Source organism: Arachis ipaensis, chromosome B5 (assembly GCF_059453495.1).
Source record: "Arachis ipaensis isolate K30076 ecotype BB chromosome B5, ASM5945349v1, whole genome shotgun sequence".
Taxonomy (NCBI): Eukaryota; Viridiplantae; Streptophyta; class Magnoliopsida; order Fabales; family Fabaceae; genus Arachis; species Arachis ipaensis.
Window position 1 is genome coordinate 84,298,137 of NC_142440.1, and position 21,713 is coordinate 84,319,849.

The following is a 21,713-nucleotide window of genomic DNA, read 5'->3' on the forward strand; positions in this document are numbered from 1 at the left end:
AATCAACAATATAAGCAGATTACAAACTAGAAAACGAAGAAAGCAAAGTAAAGAGGAGCAAAATATAATGAATACCAGCACAGTTCGGACAAGGGATGGATTCCCCAAAAATTTCTTCGTATCAAGATGGGGAGGTTCCCCCCAAATATCCTCCAAGACTGTTACAAAAGCCTTCTCGACCTCGTCCAACATTTCCCAAGTATACCTAGACACCACTACGTTCTTCTGCCATTCTAAGGGAAAGCGGGGCTTGCCATTCTCATCCAAAAAGAAAGGACGAGCTCTTTCAACAGCTCGGATCTTAAAAAAGTAATTTTTAAAATCCCTGAAAGACTCATCATACATGGAAAAAATTTTATGTCCCTGGGCGGACCTAAAAAAAATCCAAGAAGCTTTCTTTTTGGTAGTCCCAGGCTTGGTCAACACAAAGAGATATAGAAAAAGAGTTTGAGAAGGTTTAACATCAAATTCTTGACAAACCAACTGAAAAATCTTAATGAAACCCCAAGAATTTGGGTGAAGCTGAGATGGAGCTACGTTACAAGGCCATAATAGGTCGGTCTCAAAAGAAGTGAAGGGAAGGGTGATGTTCATCTGGCTAAAGAAGAAGTCGTATGCATAAAAAAAGGGACGCTCCCCCTGGGTCAGAACAGCGAAGCAGACCCTCTCGTCAGAATCAGGTGCTACCAATTCATAGTTATTTTCTTGGTCCCTACTACTACAGATTCGATGATGTCTCCTAAGCTCCACACAGAATTCCGAATTAGCTAGAGAAACACATAGCAACACAAGGGAGTCCAACCAGTTGGACATCCCCTCAGGAACCTTAGAAGACGCCTCGATAATATTTTTGCGAGAAGACATGGCCAACTAATCCTACAAACAAGAAAGGAAAATAGATTACTAACCAAAAAATAGCTCGGGCGATATCAAAACAACTCGGACGACATGATCCAGAGCAATACAAACAGTAAAAGGAAAGCCCCAAGACACACACCATGGTCTAGGGGCATCCTTTGGGGGCAGTGACATAGAAAAAAAGACTCAGGAAAACCTATAGAAACTAAAACAACCTAGCAAAAGACTCTAAGAAAAAAAAATGCAAATCAGAGCAAGATCACCAAGAAGACCATTGTTCTCTACAAAGCTATTACAACAAATAAAAACTTTCTTCCAATCAACACTCCGAAGAGAAAATGGATTGTTAAAGTCACCTCGCAACTACAGTTTCAATCTACAAGAACTACCAAGCAACAAAATATATTAAGGAAAAAATCATCAAAGACGTAACCTTTTCCAGAAACGAATAAGCCATTATCCCACAGAAACTACAAAATCAAACAGCAATGCAACAAACATGCAAAGCCCTAAGATAAGCCCTAATCATCAGAAGAAATACCAAAGTATAATAAGGTCGAAAGAAAGCCAGAAAGATACATCACTATGACAGACAGGCACAAAAATACGAAAAGGTTCAAGCTTTCCAACAATGCACTCAAGCAAATATATAAACTTTACCAAAGAAATAAAAGGAACAATGAAAGAAGTAAAAGAAACGAGAGCCAACCTGAAGAGAAAGGAGAAAGCTCTGAAGAAGTTAGAGGACGGAGCGAATAAAATCCGGAATCGCTTTTCAAGCAAAGCACCAACAAGCACCAAACAAGCGTCACAGAGAAAATGCAAGTCTCAGGCAAAACAGAAAGACAGAGAGAAAAGGGGGGAAGTTATAGAGAAGAGAAAACCAATTTTTTATATAAAGTTCAAAATAAAAGTGGCAAGAGAAACGGGGCATTAAAATCAATTAATGAGGGTATTAAACCCTCGCACATTTCCAAGACAAGAATGCTAGGCGCGTGCTTTTAGAAGAAAACAATGGAGAAAACACTTCACATTCGAAAGCTTCAGCGAAGTCTACAAAATGCTCGAGTTCGGCTTCACCATAAAAGGATCGAAGTCCTAAAACTAAAGACTCGATCTCAAAAGGAAGACTGAGCTTGAGCAGGGGCACTGTTCATACCCTGGGTCGAGCTGTCTGACCCGGGATGTTCTACTGACAAGTTGACCGACCTCTTCAGGTCAGGACTACCCGACCTCTTCTCATAGAGCTCGGCCAAATCACCAGGAAAGCCTAAGAAGGGCCCAAATAGAAGACCACGCCCCAAATCCTAAGGCAGCCCAAGCCTACAAAGAGGAGGGTGATTCCCTTGAAGATAAGATGACCTCACTTAAAGATAAGATAAGATAAGATAAGATAACTATCTTATCTCCAGAAAGGTCACTCCTCACCATTATAAATACACTGGAGCACCTAGCTATAACTCATACTCTGATTCTACTAAAAACCTGCTTAATACCCTTGCTAACTTAAGCATCGGAGTCCCTTGCAGGTACCACCACCCTCCGGTGACAAAGGATCAGAAGCATAGCCAGTCCAACAAGTTAGACACGACAGCTCTGGCCGCCACCCACCAACCGGACACGTCATCTCCGACCAGTACAGAAGATCTCGTCCAAGATCGACCTACAGTTTCAGGTAACCCTCGGAACATGTACCAAGGATGGAACACTTCAAGATGGGAGAAGCCTCAAGGAATTGATCACTCCTATTGGCAACAACCTCCGGATACTTATAGGTATAATTCACACCCTAGTGCATACCAATTCAATGGCTATGGTGACTCTTTTTATGATAATCAAGTACCACCACTATATGATTCTGAACCTTATCTTCAACATGACTATCAACCATGCTCACAACCCCATTTTTACCAAGCACCTTCTTGTGACCCACATCCATTGTATGACCAACCACCCATACTATATTCTTATGACCATTATGAGCAAGAACCTTTAGAACCACCACAACCCTATCAAGATTACTACCATGAACCACCTCAATACTCACAATCTCCATACCCATATCAAGAAGAACCACCTTCCTACTATGAACCCTCTCTCCAAAATGATGAACCCTTTTATCCACCCCAAGCTCCGATAGATGATTCTCTCACCTTGCTACTTCAAGGCCAAGCAGATATGCAAAGGAACACCCTAGAGTCTATGACTAACTTGACCAAGGTAGTGTATACTTTAGCCTACCAATGCTTGAACACTCAAGGTGCTTCCATAGCCACATGTGAAGAATCAATTGAAGAGTATAGCATGAAGGAGAGATTGGAAACTCTGGTGGGAAATGAGGAATGTTATTTTGTATTGGAGCAACTAGAGGAAGCCGTGATTGTTGAAGAAAAGGAGGAAGTGGTTGAGGATTTAGGAGATGTTGAAAGTCCATGGGAATGTAGCATCATGGAGCACTCTTTGAAGAAGCTTGATATTGATGTTGAGGAGGGTGCGCAACCTCCAAGGCATATCATCGTTGGAGATTTGGAAGAAGTTTATCAAGAGATGGATTCAATCATGGAGGAATTTCTATCTATAATTAAATCCTTTCCCATTGGATATGAAGTTGAAATTATAGAAGAATGTGCACAACCTCCCATAGCCTTGGTGAGCAATGAAGAAGAGAGTGAATCGAAAGAGAGCTACCAAAGGGAAAAGGTTGAAATTGAAGAAGTTTGCGAAGAGGTAGAGATAGTCAAGGAAGAGCACAAAGGAGTGGAGCTTGCAAGATCATTGGGACCACCCTTTCCTAAGTCACCATCCTACACAACATTCAAGTGGGTAAAATTCTTGTCCCTAAGCTTTACTTTCTCACTTGAATATGGTTTTATTGAAAATGATGGTCAACATAGAGCTCTTGGTGAGAGTTAAAAGTAGAAGAGAGTTGTGTAGTAGTTGAAACATCACTCTAAATTCATGATGGTTGCATGCTCAAAGTTGTATAGTAATGATTGGTGGAGGACCAAATTGCATGGGTCTAGGAAGTTATTTGGAAGCTTCTTTGAGAATTCTAAGGTCATGCCACCCGGATGGAATAATGATGACCAATTTAAGGATCGGTGTCAAAACAAAGTGTGGGATCTAGGATCGCACAAGGAAAATCAAATTTGGGAGCTCATGGTTTGTGAAGAACTCTATCAAAGCTTGAAGATATTAAAATTGAAGAATGAAGCTTATTAGAGACTCAAGCATTGGTGGATGTTCAAGGATAGCTTTAAGCACAAGCCACTTTGAGAGGAGCTCCCCATAAGTCCAACTTAAGGACAATAAACAAAAGTGCTAGGTAGGAGACACCCCACCATGGCAACTTCTTTTCATTTTCTCTTTTTGTATATATTGGTAATTAGTTTAATTTCATGTTTTGTTGAGTTTGTTGAATATAATTGATAGTTTGGTCTGTTAAATAAGGTTTTATGGTGTTTTGGTAGCTGTTTGGAGGTTGGGAATGCTAGGTTTGGTCCAAAAACATAGAAAAATTTTGAAAAATAGAGCACCATCCACGCGTATGCGCACCTCACGCGTACGCGTGCATTAAGCATTTTCACCTCTCCACGCGCACACGCCATGTACGCATACGCGTGGATTGCAAGATTTTTCCTTCCAGCCATTTTCCCGAGAGTTGTGCCTACTCTGCGCTAGCACTATGCCTGAGGCACAAACCAACTCGCGCGTATGCATACATGACATGTACGCGTCACTCTCGAAATAAACCATCGACGCGGACGCGCCATGTACGCATACATGTCGCGTCCACTACACCATCATCCACGCGCGCGCACCATGCATGCGTACACGTGGATGACCTTCCTTCACTACACATCTTTTCTTCTTTTCTTTCCATTTCTTTCCTTCTTCTTTCTTCTTCCCTTCTCCTACCCTTCATCTGACACTCCCAAACACCATCTATAACCACTTCTTTTAGTTAGTTACGTTAGTTACTTACCTACTTAGTTTTGTTCTCATTTTCTTTTTTTTCTTTTTCATTACAAGTGTTGGATTATTGATTTAGTTCACTATACATTGCTGCTTATTATTAACTACATGCTATCTTAGCTTGACTGTTTTTAAATGTTCATTGTTGGATTTTTTTTTGAGGTTATATTTTGCTACTTGGTTTTGAGTTCTTCATGCTCACCTTTTGAAAATACCAAGTGATGAGAATCGCCTTCGAGCTTGTAACTCTTCTTGAATTGCATGAATTGGCCACCATATAATTTGAATCCTTTTCCTCGATTAGGCAATTTCTTGATGGATGTCGCGCATTTACTTTAATTCATTGTGTTTTATGATTATATGCATCCATATGCTTTTAGCTTGAATGCTCTCATGCTTCTTTAGTGCTTGTTTTACCTTACAAGTCTATTTAAAGAATCTCAAGCACACTAGGATAAGTGAAATGCATGTTTCTTTTGTGACATCGCTTTTTATGCTAATGTGTGTTCTAAAAGGCGCGCAATTTAGAATTCACAAACTTTTTTTGTCCTTAATTTCACACTAATTCACTCACTCAATTCTAGTGATTATTACCTTATTCCAACAATGTATGCTTCCTTGCTTTTGTATCTTCTCATCTTATGGTGCTATCTTCTATTTTGCATGATTGATGCACCACAAGCAAAAACGGAAGGAAGACTAAGAACATGTAGTAACCAGTTGATCTACCAGCTGAAGGTGGCAATCTGGAAAGTCACCGTACCCGCTTGCTCATCTTTAAATGCACCGAGGACGGTGCAAACTTTTAAGTGTTGCGAGGTCGTCCAACCGTTCGGTGTTCATGGGTGACAATTCTCTAATTTCAACACTTTTGCATTTCATTTTAGGTCTTTTAGGATTTTTACTTGCATTTTATTATTTTTTCAAATATACACACAATAAGCTTAGTCAAAATAATTAAATTTTTCATGATTTCTATCTATAGGGCACACCAATTGATTTGAGTGAAAACTTTTCATAGAACTTGCTTGAATTGTATATATATTGTGGAACATATTTTTGAGCGAAGAACACACAACCTAGTGAGTTTTGAGCCTAATGGTGTGGTTACATCTTATAACCACTTATTTCCCTTCTTGTGTGCATTATTCTCTCTCTATGATTGTAATCCTTGATTTGTTTGATTCTTTATGTCTATTATTTTGTGTAGACATGCATTTATATGATTGAGGCCATCATTTCAAATCGGCCACTTACCCAAATATCCTTACCATTTATCTTCCATTGTTAGCCAATTTGAGCCTACGATTAACCCACTTGTTCTTAATTTAGCACATTACAAGCGTTAAAGCGAAAAATAATAAAAGACCTTCATTTGAATCTTTGATTAGCTTAGGCTAGTGTGTGTGTATCATTCAAGTGTGGGAACCTTGGGACATTGGGTGAATAAAAGGGTAGTTTTGTATTTTTGTTGTAAATATTGGGAATTAGGTACATGCTCATGTGTAATGAATGTAAAACCTTATGCATTGATGCTCTTGTATATATTTTATTGCAAAGAAAAGTGAGAAAAAACAAAAGAAAAAAAAGAGAAAAATAAAAGAAAAAAATTTGAATATGGAAAAGAAAAAAAAATTAGAAAAAGAAAGAAAGAGAAGAAAAATAAAGAAATAAAAAGGGGACAAAATGCCCCAAAGCAAAGTAAAGTTCAATAAAGATCAATGCATATGATTTGTAATAAAATGAAAATGAAGTGCATGAGTATGTTAAAAAGTGAAAATAATGGGTAGTTAGGTTAGTTTTGAAGTTGTATAGGATGTCATAGGTTAGGTGGGAGGTTTAAGCTTATCAAAGATTCGAATTTCAAGCTCACTTGACCAAATATGCATCTTACCGTGACCCTAGCCCCATTACAACCAATGAAAAGACCTCATTATAATTGTATGCATGCATGGAATAAATGTTGATTGTTAGAAGAAAAACAAATCTTGGAAAGCATGATTATGAGAGAATTGAGAGAATCAACCCTAAACACTTGAGCGAATAGAGTGTAAACACATCCGGCGAGGGTTCGATTACTCAATTACATGTTCCACCTATGATCATCTCTTTTCATGCAAGTTTGTAAAAATATTTAATGACTCAATTTAATTGTGGATTAGACTTGCTAATACCTTTAGCCCTTGTTCTTATATTGATTTTCTTGAAAATTGATTTATTTTGACCAAGCAATTGCATTCATGTAGACAGTTGCATATAGGTAGATTTCATTTAGCTTAGTTTGCATTGAATAAATGTTGATATCCTTTACTTTCTCTTGGTTTAAGCATGAGGACATGCTTGGTTTAAGTGTGGAAAGGTTGATAAACCCCATTTTTAGGGTTTATCTTGTGGTGAATTTAGAGCATTTTATTAACATTTCCTCACATTTACTCAAGGAAATAGCATGGTTTTGTGATTGTCTCGTTATTTGTGCTTAGATGTGAAAACATGCTTTAGACCTCTAATTTGATGATTTTTATTCACCTTTGATTCCACTAGATGCCTTGATTTATTTGTTAAGTAATTTCAGGTTGAAAAGGCTAGGAATGGATCAAAGGAATGAAGAGGAAAGCATGCAAAGTGGAGAACACATGGAAAAGCCAAAGATTTGGGTATATTCATCCACGCACACGCACACTGTACGCACACGCGTGGATCGCGGAACTCAAGGGACGCGCACGCATGCTGTACGCATATGCATCAGTGGCCGCACGTGATTTTTAAATGGAAAACGTGCCCATCAAATTCTGAGGAGTTGTGGGGCCTAGTTTGCAACCAACCTTGGCGCCAAAATGCATAAAAGGACCAAGGATTGAAGGGAATCATCGATTAGCATCATTTTTACACATTAGGAATAGTTTAGAGTTAGTTTTAGAGAGAGAAGCTCTCACTTTTCTCTAGGATTAGAATTAGGATTAGGTTTAGTTCTTAGATCTAGGTTTTCATTCATGCTTTCTTCCACTTTTGCTTCTCAATTCTTGTTGTCACATTCATCATTCTTCTATTCTTTTGTTGCAATTTCCTTTATGTTGTTTCCATGATTTGTTGTAGATCAACTCTTGCTCCTTCTCTTTTCTTTCAATTCAATTCAAGGTAATTCATAATAATTGTGTTTTTTTTTTATTGTTGGAATTAATTCCTTGTAATTAGTTGTTGTTAGATTTTGCTCTTGTTATTGTTTTTCTATGCTTTCCTTTTGTGCCTTCTAAGTGTTTGATAAAATGCTTGGTTGGATTTTAGTGTAGATTTTGTTCCTCTTGGCCTAGGTGGAGTAGTTAGTTCCGCTTGAGTTATCTAATTCCTTTGTTGATTGATAATTAGAAGTTGCTAATTGATTTGGATACCACTAAAGCTAGTCTTTCCCTTGGGAGTTGGCTAGGACTTGTGGAATCAAGTTAATAAATCCACTTGACTTTCCTCCATGGTTAGAGGTTAACTACGTGGTAGCAATGGACAATTTGTGGTCACAATTGAGGAGGATAACTAGGATAGAACTTCTAGTTCTCATATCTTGCCAAGAGCTTTGTTAGTTGTTAGTTTATTTTCTTTTCCATTTATATTTCTTGTCTAAAATCTCAAAAACCCCAAACATACCTCATAACCAATAACAAGACACTTTACTGCAATTCTTAGGGAGAATGACCCGAGGTTCCAATACTTCGGTTCATAAATTTAGGGGTTTGTTTTAGTGACAAACAATCTTTTGTATGAAAGGATTATTGTTTGAGTTAGAAACTATACTTCGACGAGATTTCATTAGCGAAATTCTAAACCATCAAAAATCCATTCATCACTTTTTCTATTTTTATTTCTTTTTCTGCTATATAATTTTTTTTCTCGCATTTTTTTTCGCATATATTTTTTTTTGCTGCTTTTTCTGTCTTCAAGAATGAATTTTTGAATTTTTCATATTACCAAAAATACTTCTCCTTTTTCATCATTCTTTCAAGAGCCAACATTCTTAATTCCAATTTTAAATATGCACAGTTCATTCATACATTCAGAAAATAAAAATAATGCCACCACATCAAGATAATTGAACTATTCTTAAGGTAAAACTTGAAATTCATGCATCTTAATTTTCTTTTTTCAAATAAAATTTTCTTTTATGCAAGGGAAGAGATATATGGAACATTTTATAACTTTAAGACATAGATAGAAATGATCACGTAATAAGAACACGAGAACAGACAATAAAACATAATGGAAATAGAAAAATAACATAAAAGAAGGGGGTGATGGAACGGGATCACCTTAGTGACGACGGCTACCACTTCCTCTAGAGAATCCAATAGAGCGCTTGATGTCTTTAATGTCACGCCCTTGTCTCTGTTGTTCTTCCCTCATAGCCCTTTGATGTTCTCTAATTTCGTTGAGGATGGTGGAATGCTCTTGATGCTCCATCCTTAGTTGATTCATGTTAGAGCTTAATTCTCCCACAGAAGTATGCCATTGATCCCAATAGCTTTGAGGAGGAAAATACATCCCTTGAGGCTTCTCAAGGATCTCATGTTGAGGCGGCTCCACATGCTCATGTTGTGGTTCATGTGCCGGCTCTCTACTATGCTCCACCATTCTTTTAGTGATGGGCTTATCTTCCTCAATTAGAGCATCGCCTTCTATGACAATTTCGGCTGAATTCCATAGGTGACAGATAAGATGAGGAAAAGCTAACCTTGCTTGGATGGAGGGCTTGTCTGCCACTTTGTACAATTCTTGAGGTATCACCTCATTTACTTTGACCGTGATGCAATGGATCATGATGGCTCGGTCTATGGTCACTTCAAAGCGGTTGCTAGTAGGGATAATAGCACGTCAGATAAATTCCAACCATCCTCTAGCTATGGGCTTGAGGTCAGGCCTTCTTAGTTGGATAGCCTTGCCATGGGAATCTCTTTTCCACTGTGCTCCTTCCACACAGATGTCTGAGAGCACTTGATCTAGTCTTTGACCAAAATTGACTCTTCTAGTGTAAGGATGTGGGCCTCCTTGCATCAAAAGCAAGTTGAACGCCAACCTCAAACTTTTCAGACTAAAGTCTAAGATTCTCCCTCAGACCATGGTGCTCCAATTTTTAGGATGAGGGTTCACACTAATGTCATGGTTTTTCATGACCCATGCATGAGCATAGAACTCTTACACCATTAAGATCCCAACCTCTTGGATGGGATTGGTTAGGACTTCCCAACCTCTTCTCCGAATTTCATGTCGGATCTCTGGATACTCATTCTTCTTAAGCTTAAAAGGGACCTCAGGGATCACCTTTTTCTTTGCCGATACTTCATAGAAGTGGTCTTGGTGGGCTTTGGTGATGAATCTCTCCATCTTCGAAGATTCAGAGGTGGCAGCTACGGCCTTTTCTTTCCTCTTTCTAGAGGGTTCTCCGACCTTGGGTGCCATAAGCGAGAATGGAAAGTAAAAAGCAAAGCTTTTCTAACACCAAACTTAAAACTTTGCTCGTCCTTGAGCAAAAATAAACAAAAGAAAGGAATGGAGTAGAAGAAGAAGAAAATAGATGGAGATAGAGGAAGAAGAGCAATCGGCCAAGTGAGGGCTAAAGGTGTATGAGTAGTGTGTGAGATAGGTGGAATGAGGGGGGTATTTATAGGGAGGTTATGGTTAGGATTTCGAATTAATGGGGGGGGGGAATATGAGTGGAAAAATTTGAATTTTAGTGGGTGGGGGTTGGTGGGAGCTATGATGGTTTGGGGAAGAGATATGAATGTGATTGGTTGAGGGTTTATAGGGAAGTGTGTGTGGGGAAGTGTGAAAATAAGAGAGAAGAAGGTGGGGTAGGTGAAGATGTTGCGGGACCCATATGGAATTCATATTCCCTGCCCCCCATATGGGCGTTGAACGCTCAGCTCATGCTCCATAGCTGGCGTTGACATTCAGGGTGAACACCCAGAAGGGACCTCCTTCCTAGCGTTTAATGCCAGGTCTTCTGGTCTATTGGGTATTGAATGCCCAGCCTCTGCTCCAAGGCTGGTGTTCAACACCAGTAATGTTAACCTTTGTGGGCGTTAAATTCCCACTCTTGCCATTTTGTCTGGTGTTCAACGCCAACAAGACATATTCTCCAGGGTATTCTGTTTCCACTTCTGAATGTTTCTGTCTCTGTTCTGACTAATGCACATGATCATGAGCCTAAAGAAAATAATTTAAAAAAACAAATTCAAAGAAAAATATAAATAATAACTATGGTTGGGTCCCTCCCAACAAGCGCTTCTTTAACGTCACTAGCTTGACGGTTAGCTCCTTACGGAGAATGATATAGACTCAGAATTTTGCCCTTTACAGTTAACTTTCTTCTTGTCTTCTCATGGATGAGCTCCACATGCTCTAGAGACAAGACACGACTCACTGTATATGGTATGACTTATTTCTTGGTGAAGACAACTCTCATGCCAGGTGAGAGGCCTTCAGTGGGGATCTTTTTGTCCCTCCAGCCTTTAAGTACTTTCTTCTTAGTTCCTTTGGTCTCAGTGCTTGTTGATGGCTGCCCATCACTAAACTTAGAATGAGTGTATGGGGACTTAGTGAAGCTCTGCACTGAAGGTGATGGTTAGAACACTAAGTGTTGCACAGTTATCTCTCTTTTCTCAGAGGGAGAGTTGGGGTGAGGCATCTTGAACAAGATGTGCTCTTCCCCTAGTTGTAAAATCAGTTCTCTCTTTGCTATATCAATGATACCACTGGCACTGGATAGGAAAGGTCTTCCAAGGATGATGGATTCATCCTCATCTTCCTCAGTGTCTAAGATTATGAAGTTTGCAGGGATGTAAAGGTCTTCAACCTTCTACTAAGCCATATGTTTTTTTCATTGACTTGTCTGCCATTGATGAGTCTATATTTGATGATAATTTTTTGCTTAATTTGGATGCATTTCATCACATAAACTCACACTTAATTACTTGAATAGCATACTTTTGTGTTTTCTCCCTAAATTGATCCTAAATGTAAAAACATGTGTTTTTCGTGCTTAAATTAGTGATTTTAATCCCACTTTTATACCATTCGATGCCATGACATGTTTGTTGAGTGATTTTAGGTCCTTTAGGCAAGAATGGATAGGAAAAAGTGGAAGGAAGCATGTACAAAGGGAGAACACATGAAGAAAACAAAGGAGAATCACACAGCCAAGTGTGTGTTCACACAATCCTCCGTGGGTACGCACAAGAGAAGAATCTTCAAGTGTGCGTACGCACAATCCTCCGTGCATATGCACAAGAAGAAAAATAAGCATGTGTGCATACGCATAGGACCCAGCGCGTGACTTCATTATTAATGACCAATTTTGGGGCCCTTTTGGCCCAATTTTGGGTCTCTTTTGGCCCAATTTTGGAAGGCTTGATGCTGAGTGGGAGTGCTATATGAAGGGGAAATGACCACGTATGAAGGCATTAGCTTACATTAGGTTTTATGAGGCTTACATTAGGTAGATTAATTAATTTAGGCATAGGAGTAGTGTAGAGTAGAGAATTCTCTCTTAGGGTTTATGTAGTTTCCATTGTAGCATTTTATAGCAAGCTTTGATCTTGGATTTTACTCATCTTTTGTAAGTAATCTTTAATTTCCTCTTTAATTTCACTACTTTTGCTTTTGTTTCCTTTGGTTCAAGTACTTTGTTAATATTTGCAATTTTAAGTTCTCGAAGTTTTGATTGATGAATTTACTGTTTTATGATTTATATTTGCTTGATTGCATGTTTATTGTTGATATTGTGAATAGTTTGGTTATAGTATTCCTTTTTCCTTCATAACCTTACATGTTTTTCTTTTATGCCCACAAGGTGTTTATGAAAATGCCAATTATCATATTGCAAGTATAGTCTACTGGAACTTAGGAATTAAAATTGATAATTAGCCTAGAGCTGGTTAGGAATTTTTTTCAAAATAAGATTGGTGTTGCAAGTATAGTCCTGATGGGATATTTTCGCGGAAAAATGAATTTCTCTAAAACACCCAAACTTAACCGGCAAGTGCACCGGGTCGCATCAAGTAATAATAACTCACGGGAGTGAGGTCGATCCCACAGGGATTGAAGGATTGAGCAATTTTAGTTTAGTGGTTGATTTAGTCAAGCGAATCAAGATTTGGTTGAGAGATTTGTGATTTGCAGAATTTAAATTGCATAGAAAGTAAAGGGAATGGGTAATTGGCATGAAATTAAAGAGAACAGGAATTAAAGTGCTGAATCTTAAAGAACAAGAAATTAAATGGCAGAAACTTAGAACGCAAGAAATGTAAATTGCAAAATCTTAAAGTGCAAGAAATGTAAATGGCTTGAATTGTAAAGGGAATGGGGAGTTGGATTTGCAGAAATTAAACAAGGAAATGTAAAATTGCAACAAGCAGATGAATAGAAGAACACTTGGATTGAATCAGATCTAGAAACAGAATTGTAAATGAGCATGAAAACAGTAAACAGGGAATGGGAAATGGAAAATCCGGATCTCAGGACCCAAGAGACTAGAAAACCAAGTCTAGATCTCAATGCCTTCCTAGATCCAACAAGAACAATTGCAAAGGAAATTGTAAATTGCAAAGAAAGTAGATGAAGAACAATTAACCGAAACTGAAATTTAATTAAGCAGAAAATTAAACAAGATTCCAAGGTGAGATTGAAACAGAATTTCTTCAATTCTCCACCCAAAATCCAAGACAAGAAAAGTAAAGAGTGCTGGGCAAGAACAAGGAAGAAGAGAGATCAATTCTCCTCCCAAATTCTCTTGAATTAAAATAACAATGCTAAGAATTGTAAAAGTGAGCTCTCAATCAAACCAGAAAAGAAAACTCTCTGAAAACTCAAAGGGCAGCCCCTTTAAAACTTAAATTCTAATCTATTTATACACTTTCTTCAAATGGTCTTCAAGCCTTCATGGGCCTTTGCTCTTGGTGGAATTGGGTTGAGAGAGGCCTTGGTTGATTGCTCTTGGAGTTTGGAGAAGAACCGAATTGAACCGGGTTGGAATCATGAAAGCTTGAGTAAAAGTTGGAGTAAACGTTAGGGTCTAACTTTTGCTCCAACTTTTCACATCAGCACCCTTGTTTTGCTGATACCAACGTTGGGGCAAAAGTTAGGGGTCTAACTTTTGCTCCAATGTTGGCCTCCCCTTAGTTATTCATGGCGCCAACGTTAGCCAGAAAGTTAGGGGCTAACGTTGGCGCAAACTTTTGCTAGCCCAGGGAGTTTTTCAAGCGCCAACGTTAGCCAAAAAGTTAGGGGCTAACGTTGGCGCAAACTTTTGGTGCATCCAGGGAGTGTTTTTCATGCCAAAAGTTAGCCAAAAAGTTAGGGGCTAACTTTTGCTCCAACTTTTGCCCAAAAGTTAGCCAAAAAGTTAGGGGCTAACTTTTGCTCCAGCTTTTGCTTCCTGGTTCATAATTAATTGAAGACTCAAGTCATTCCTCCTAGCCATTCCTTCTTGCATCAACCTTTCTCCAAGCTTTCTTCACCTATCATTAATCAACCAAACACATCAAAGCTATGCTCAAAATCATGAGATATTCATTCTTTCATAATATGTGACATTTATAGCAAAAAACCTCATGAAATGGCATGAATTCATACATGGTTGATTAAATCAAAGGAAACATGAAAATCTACCAAATTGGCTTGCTTTTGGCTCAAGAAAGTGCATAATTCAATTGAAAACAAAAGAAAAAGGCTAGTGAAACTAGGCTAAGATGACTTGTCATCAAGTCCCAACCTGACAATCGACCATCAATCAAATTTTAATTCCAAGATGTCACAATCAATACAAAATAACCGGGAATTTTAATTCCCGAGCCGTCTTCCCTAGGAGTTGCAATGAGGTGCTCAATTATTGGCTCTGGGGGATTTGGGGGTTTTGATTATGAGAGGCAAGAAATTAAAATGGCAAGTAATTAAATGGAAAGCAAGTAAAAGCAATGAAAATGGAAATTAAATTGTAAAAAGAGCTCTTGGAAAGAATTGGAGAATTAAGTATTCCTATCTTAGTTATGGACCACAAACGTGATAATTGTGTATAATTAATCCCAATTAGTCAATCCTAACATCAAGAATTAGTCAAAAGGGCATAATTGATCTCAATCCACAAGTCCTAGCCAACTCTATTAATGGAAGGCTTCGAGTTAGTGGAAACTAAATCAACTAACAATCCTCACACAATGTAGAATGGACATCCACCACTCAAGTTCACCCAATTACCCAATTTCCCAACCAAGAGTGTGAAAAACTAGGCAAAAATCCAACCAAGCATTTTATCAAATATTTGGAAGGCATAAAAGGAAAGCATGGTAAAATGGCAAGAAATAATAAAATCTACAACTACCAAATGCAAGAAAATAATGATAATAATTCAACTAAACAAAAAGAACATGAAAACATAAATTGCATTACTTGAAATTAAAAGTAATAAAGTGTCATAAACCTAAAAGAACAAAAGAAGGGAAATAACAAATAGAATTAAAGAACAAAAGTGCAAGAACAATAAATGGCAAGGAAAACTAAATGAAAACTAGAATTAAACCTAAATTTCAGAGAGATTTAACCTAATCTATATTAATTCTAGAGACAAGGGAGAGCTTCTCTCTCTAGAATATGACCTAAATCATGTTTCTAATCTACCCTAATTGCTCTCCACTTGACATGGAATGGTGCCCCTTTGATATAGCACTCAATCAGCTTCAAAAAGTCCAAAACTGGGCTCTAGAGGCCCAGAAATCGCCCCCAGCGTTTTCTTTTAAGTGAGTCACGTGTGCTAAGTCGTGCATACGCATAGATGTTTGCGTACGCACGCTTGCTGAATCTTCCTCTTGTGCGTACGCACAGAGACTTGTGCATACGCACACATGGCTGTGTGCTTCTCCTTTGTTTTCTTCATATTTTCTCCCAATTGCATGCATTTCTCCCACTCCTATCAAGCCATTCCTACCTCTTACACCTGAAATCACTCATCAAAAGCATAAAGGCATCGAATGGAATGAAAATGGAATAAAATTGGTTGAATTAAGCACAAAATAGCATGTTTTCACAACTAAGCTCAATTTAGGGAGAAAACACAAAAGCATGCTATTTGAATGAATAAATTTGGGTTTATATGATGAAATCCACTCAAATCAATCCAAAATTTATCGTCAAATATGGATTTATCAATTCTCCCACACTTAAATAATAGCATGTCCTCATAACTTTGATAATCAAATATCGGACATAAAGAATTAAGCAAAACGAAGATCACAATCATAGAAGGAGCATATCACACAATGAACAAAAACTGTGGTTAGAATGTGTAACCACTCAATATAAGCTCAAAAACTCACAAGTTATTTCGTTCTATCTCTCTTCTATGCTCCATAAAAATCATTCAAGCATGTTTAAAAATAATTTTCCAAATTAATTAAATAGAAACCCCTAAAAACAAAATTCTTGGAAATCTTCGTTGTTTTTCACCAAAATTATTTCCTATATGTATGTATAATGTGATGGATGCAATTTCAAAAATTTTCTAGTTCTATTGCTAATTTTCAACATCCAAAAACTAACATGAACAATTAGGACAAAATTGAACTAGGTGCTATACTATTTACATTATCCAATCACAACTTCTATCTGTAAAATATATACCATGAAAAAATGCAAATGCCTCATGCAATAACTAGAAATAAACTAAGATATATATACCAAAAGAAAAATACAATGCAACAGTCAAAAGCACTCCAAAAATCTACAAGAAACATAAAAAAAAAAGAAACAAAAATGAAGTACAAAGTGATCGGAAAAGAAAGTTTACTCCCCAAAAATGGCGAATCCTCCTCCATACTTAAGCGTTGCACAGTCCTCTGTGCACGAACACAATCTGGGGGGGGAGGAAGCTTTAAAGCACTCCACCTTTAGCTGGTGGATGCGGGGGCTCGAGTTGCATGGAAATTGATACACGAAAACTTGACTCTCAACAGGTTTCCCTCGGCAATTATACCGAATTGTCGTCAAGTAAAAACTCACAATAGAGTGAGGTCGAATCCCATAGGGATTGATTGCTTGATCAACTTTCATTAGGGAAATGTTCTAGTTGAACTAAGCAAAATTGGACTGAGAATTTTAGAAAATTAAATGGCGGGAAACGTAAATAGAAAGGAATGTAAATAACAGAATTTAAATTGCAGAATGTAAATGGCAGAAAGTAAATTGCAAGAAGATAAATGGGAATGGGGTGATTGAGCATAAATGTAAACAACAGAAAATTAAAGAAAGGGAAAGATCAGAATGAGGAGGTTCATTGGGCTTAGGAGGTATTGCATTCTCCAGATCAAGTTCATCCTCATCTCTTCCTCAATCAATGCATTCATTATTTTCTTGGCAATCTTAGGTGATCGGATCCTAATGTCTTGGCAATCCAATCTCTCTAAGCTTGAACAATTGCCCAATGTCTTGATTTAATTACTCATGCGAAGAAATGAAGTTTGGTCACTGATTATACCACACACTTTCATAGATCAAAGTATTGGTAGGATTACATGTCACTATATCCATCCAACCCCCAATCTAATCTGATGTCAGAAAGCATTTCTAGCATGATTTCCTCATTCCTCTCTCAAGGTTCAGAGGAAATCCAAGTATGAGAAATTTCTCTCTTAAGATAATTACTCAATAGGATGAAGATCGAAAGCTTTCAAGTAAAATAAAGAGAAAAGAAAGAGGAAGGAAGATGAAAACTATTATTGATCCATTTAATTACAACAGAGCTCCCAAACCCAATAAAGAGGGGTTTAGTTGTTCATAGCTCAATTCCAACGGAACATGAAAAGAGAAAGAAAGTACATGAACTAGAAAGAAAAGTACTGAAAAAAAGTAATTCAGGGTTTCCCCTTTCAGTCTTCCCAACGTACAAATGATCAAAAGTTCCAAAAAAAGGTAAAAAGTCCCGAACTAACTTCAATTCTATCTACTTATACACTTTCTTCATTCAGTCTTGAAGTCTTTGGATAGGGACTTTGGCCTCTTGTTGAAGCTAGTTAGGAGTGGCCTTTAGTAACATTGATGATGACGTTTGCAAATTAACGTTCATACTCTGCATGGGTGCCATTTTGTATTGAAGTTGGAATTGACATTGGACTTCACGTTGGGGTTCAACGTTTAAACAAGAACGTTGGGTCAAACTTTGCAAGATAGTCCTGGAGTGTTTGCCATTAAGTTTGACCCAACGTTGGACTCAATGTTGGACCCAACGTTGGACTCAACGTTAGACCCAACGTTGGTGCATCAACATTTTCTTGCCCACGCCTGCGAATCACCTACGTGTACGCGTCACCACAGCATTTTGCGCGTGTGCGTTGCTCATGCGTGTGCGCAACTGGCTAAAATACTTGCCCATGCGTACGTGTCGCCCATGCGTACGTATCAATGCACATTTTTCCAACTCCAAAAACATGAAAATCATCGAGCACGTTGGAGGTAACGTTAGATCACCAACGTTCCCTCCAACGTTGGTACCTCTTCCCCTCAACGTTGCCAGCAACGTTGGACCACCAACTTTGGCTCCAACTATGCACCTTGAATTCCTCATGGCCAACGTTTGAGGTAGCGTTTGAGGTCCAACTTTGGCTCAAACGTTGCCTTCTCTTCTTTGCCTTAGCCACGTTTGAAGCAAAGTTGGAGGCCAACTTTGGCTCAAAGTATGGATTCTTGATTATAGACGTTTGAGGCAAAGTTGGAGGCCAACTTTGGCTCCAACTTTGCACCTCTTGAGCATGGATGTTTGAGGTAAAGTTGGAGGCCAACTTTGGCTCCAACATTGGTCTCTCCTCCTCTTCATCAACGTTGTCAATTTCTTGCCCCACTATAAACTATTATACATGGTTGGAAAGCTCTGTCAGCTTTCTAACCCAACTGGAAGCACCTCAATTGGATATCTGTAACTCAAGTTATGCTCCTTCGAAGGGGACAGGGTCGCTGGCGTTGGTGTGCAACGTTTGAGGCAATACATGTTAAGTAGTTTCTCTGATTGTTTGGATTCAGTGACTTGTCATTGAAGGGTTTCAATGTGTTGTTAAATGAAATTTGTGGTGGAACACCAAACTTAGAATCACACATTCACGCTTATATTTCTTTGGTGTGCAACACCAAACATAGCTCCTTGCAATAGAGGGAAATCTACTTAATTCTTTTATTGAAATAAATAAGAAGAGAGAGTTACCTCTGGTTGGGTTGCCTCCCAACAAGCCTTCCTTTAACGTCATTAGCTTGATGATTAATCTTTGTCAAGGAGGGTTGTAATGTCTCAGGTCTTCTTCCCTTGTAGTGAATCTGTCTCCGCTTGCCTCTTTGAGAATCTCTACATGCTCTAGGGATAAGATTTTATTGATGAGGTATACTTGAGGTAATTGAGATGGTATCACAGGAAAATGAAGTGGTATTAGTGGTTGGTGGATTGATAACACTCTGACCCCTGGAGAAAAATCTTCAGTGGGAATTTTTTTGTTCCTCTAACCTCTTGGCATTTTCTTCCTTCCCTCTTCTGGTGGTGCCTTATTCCTTGTGATCTCTTTGTCAGGAGGGATCTTGTTGCTTGTCTCATGTGGGAGTTGTGGCCCTAGCTCCTCCTTAATTTCTTCAGTCTGTAGCACCACCTTTACTTCTTTCTTTTCTTTCAGGCATGACCTTGGATGCTCTGGGGGTGATTCATTGGGTGCTTCTTTTAGGTTTGTATCTCCATAATCAACCTTCATGTATTCCTTGTGGCCATCCTTCAGGTCTTTGTTCTCTTATTCAAACTTATTTGAGGGTTTGAAGACATGAAAGGTGAGTTGTTCATCATGTATTCTCAATATCAACTCTCCCTGCTCAACATCTATGAGTACTTTGGCTATAGCCAAGAATGGTCTCCCCATAATGATTTGATGAAGGTAACTTTCTTCCATTTTAAGGACTACACAGTCTGTAGGGAGGAAGTACTTTCCTACTTTCACTAGTACATTTTCAACCACTTCTTTTGCTTGTTTCTGGGTCTTATCCGCCAATTGGATGATTACGTCTGTGGATTTTAACTCATTGATTTGCAGCTTCTTCATGAGAAACAGAGGCATTAGATTTATGCTCGCTCCCAGATCACAAAACCCTCTGTCAATCATTGTATCTCCTATAACGCAAGAGATGTGAAAACTCCCTAGATTCTTCTTCTTTTTAGGCAAGTCCTTCTGGATGAGGGCACTACATTCCTTATTCATTACTACTGTTTGTACCCCCTTCAAGGTACTCTTTTTGGTTAGCAACTCCTTCATGCATTTAATATATGTGGGAATCTGTTGGAGGGTTTCAATGCAAGGAATATTGATATGGAGAGATGCAAACATATCTAGGAACCTTAATCTCACTACCACTAAGTCTTTGAGGGAATGGTGCTTTTGGTACATATGGTTTCAGGATTTCCTTCTCCATTGGTTCTTTCATCTGTGTAGAGTTAATTCATTGTTCTTTCTCCTCCGAGTTTTCCTGAGGAATTCTTTGGATGTTCTCTGTTGGCTTGCTAATCTCTTCTTCCAAAGTCTCCTCACTTGTAAGAGTGATTGCCTTGCATTCTTCCAACCTTACATTCTTTGTATCTCCTCTTGGGTTCTTCTCAGTATCACTTGGGAAGCTGTCAGTGGACTTTGGAATTTATTGAGACAGGTATCCTACTTGAGATTTAAGCCTCTTGATGGTGTCTCCTTGGTTCTTTATATTAGACCTTACTTCATCCTTGAATGCCTTGTTGTCTTGAACCTCTTTGCATAGATCTCCAAGCATAATAGCCTATCCTCTGATGGTGAATTGGAAATTGGATGCTGAGGATGACTATTTGGTGCTTGATATGAAGGTTGGTAAGAGTTTTTGTGTAGGGCTTGGTATGATCTTTGATTGGGTTGTTGATAAGTGGAGTTGTTGTAATGGTTGGAGTTGTGAGGTCTTTGGTCTTGGCTCTGGTTTTGTTGATTTCTCCACCCAAAGTTTGGGTGGTTCTTCCATCCAGGGTTATAAGTCTTGGAGTTTGGATGAGTTTCCAACATAGTTGACTTGCTCCCAATCACCTCCTTCCTCTGCATTTAACTCTTCTTGGACTGGTGGTTGAGTATTAATTGCTGTAACTTGATTTCTCTCCATTTGCTTGGTGAGGTCTGCCAATTGCTTAGTAATCATCTTGTTTTGAGCTAGTATTGCATCTATGTGATTCAGCTCCATCACCCCTCTATTGGTGCTTCTATCAGAGGCATAGAAGTATTCATTATTAGCCACTGTTTCAATGAAATCAATGGCTTCCTCTAAGTTCTTCTTCTTATTGAGAGAGCCTCCGGAAGAGTGATCTAAGGCCTTCTTTGACTATTGTTACAGACCTTCATAGAAAATGTATAGCTGTACCCATTCATTGAACATGTCAGGTGGGCACTTCCTTGTCAGCTCCTTGTATCTCTCCCATGCTTCATATAGAGTTTCACCATCTTGTTGCCTGAATGTTTGAACCTCAGCCCTCAATTTGTTAACTCTTTGGGGAGGGTAAAACCTTGCTAAGAACTTGTTCACCATATCTTCCCAAGTTGTCAAACTCTCCTTAGATAAAAGGGAAACAGAAGCAATCTATAGGTGTCAGGATTAACACCGTTGGACTTCACTCTATCACAGATTCTCAGGAATGTGGTTAAATGTTGATTGGGGTCTTCTTGGATACTTCCTCCGAATGAACTATTGTTCTGGACAAGAGTGATGAGTTGAGGCTTTAACTCGAATTTATTGGCATGGATGGTTGGTTTTAGAATGTAACTTCCACAATTTCCTGGGTTTGGGTTGATGTAAGAGCCTAGAACTCTTCTCTCCTGCCC

The 21,713-nt window shown here is 38.5% G+C and overlaps 1 non-coding gene across 1 annotated transcript; it reads left to right on the forward strand.

Moving 5' to 3' along the window:
- Positions 1-21,268: 21,268 nt before the first annotated feature.
- Positions 21,269-21,372, forward strand: LOC148564806 (small nucleolar RNA R71). Its single transcript, XR_015884478.1, has one exon. It is a non-coding gene; the product is annotated as a small nucleolar RNA R71 (small nucleolar RNA).
- Positions 21,373-21,713: the final 341 nt, after the last annotated feature.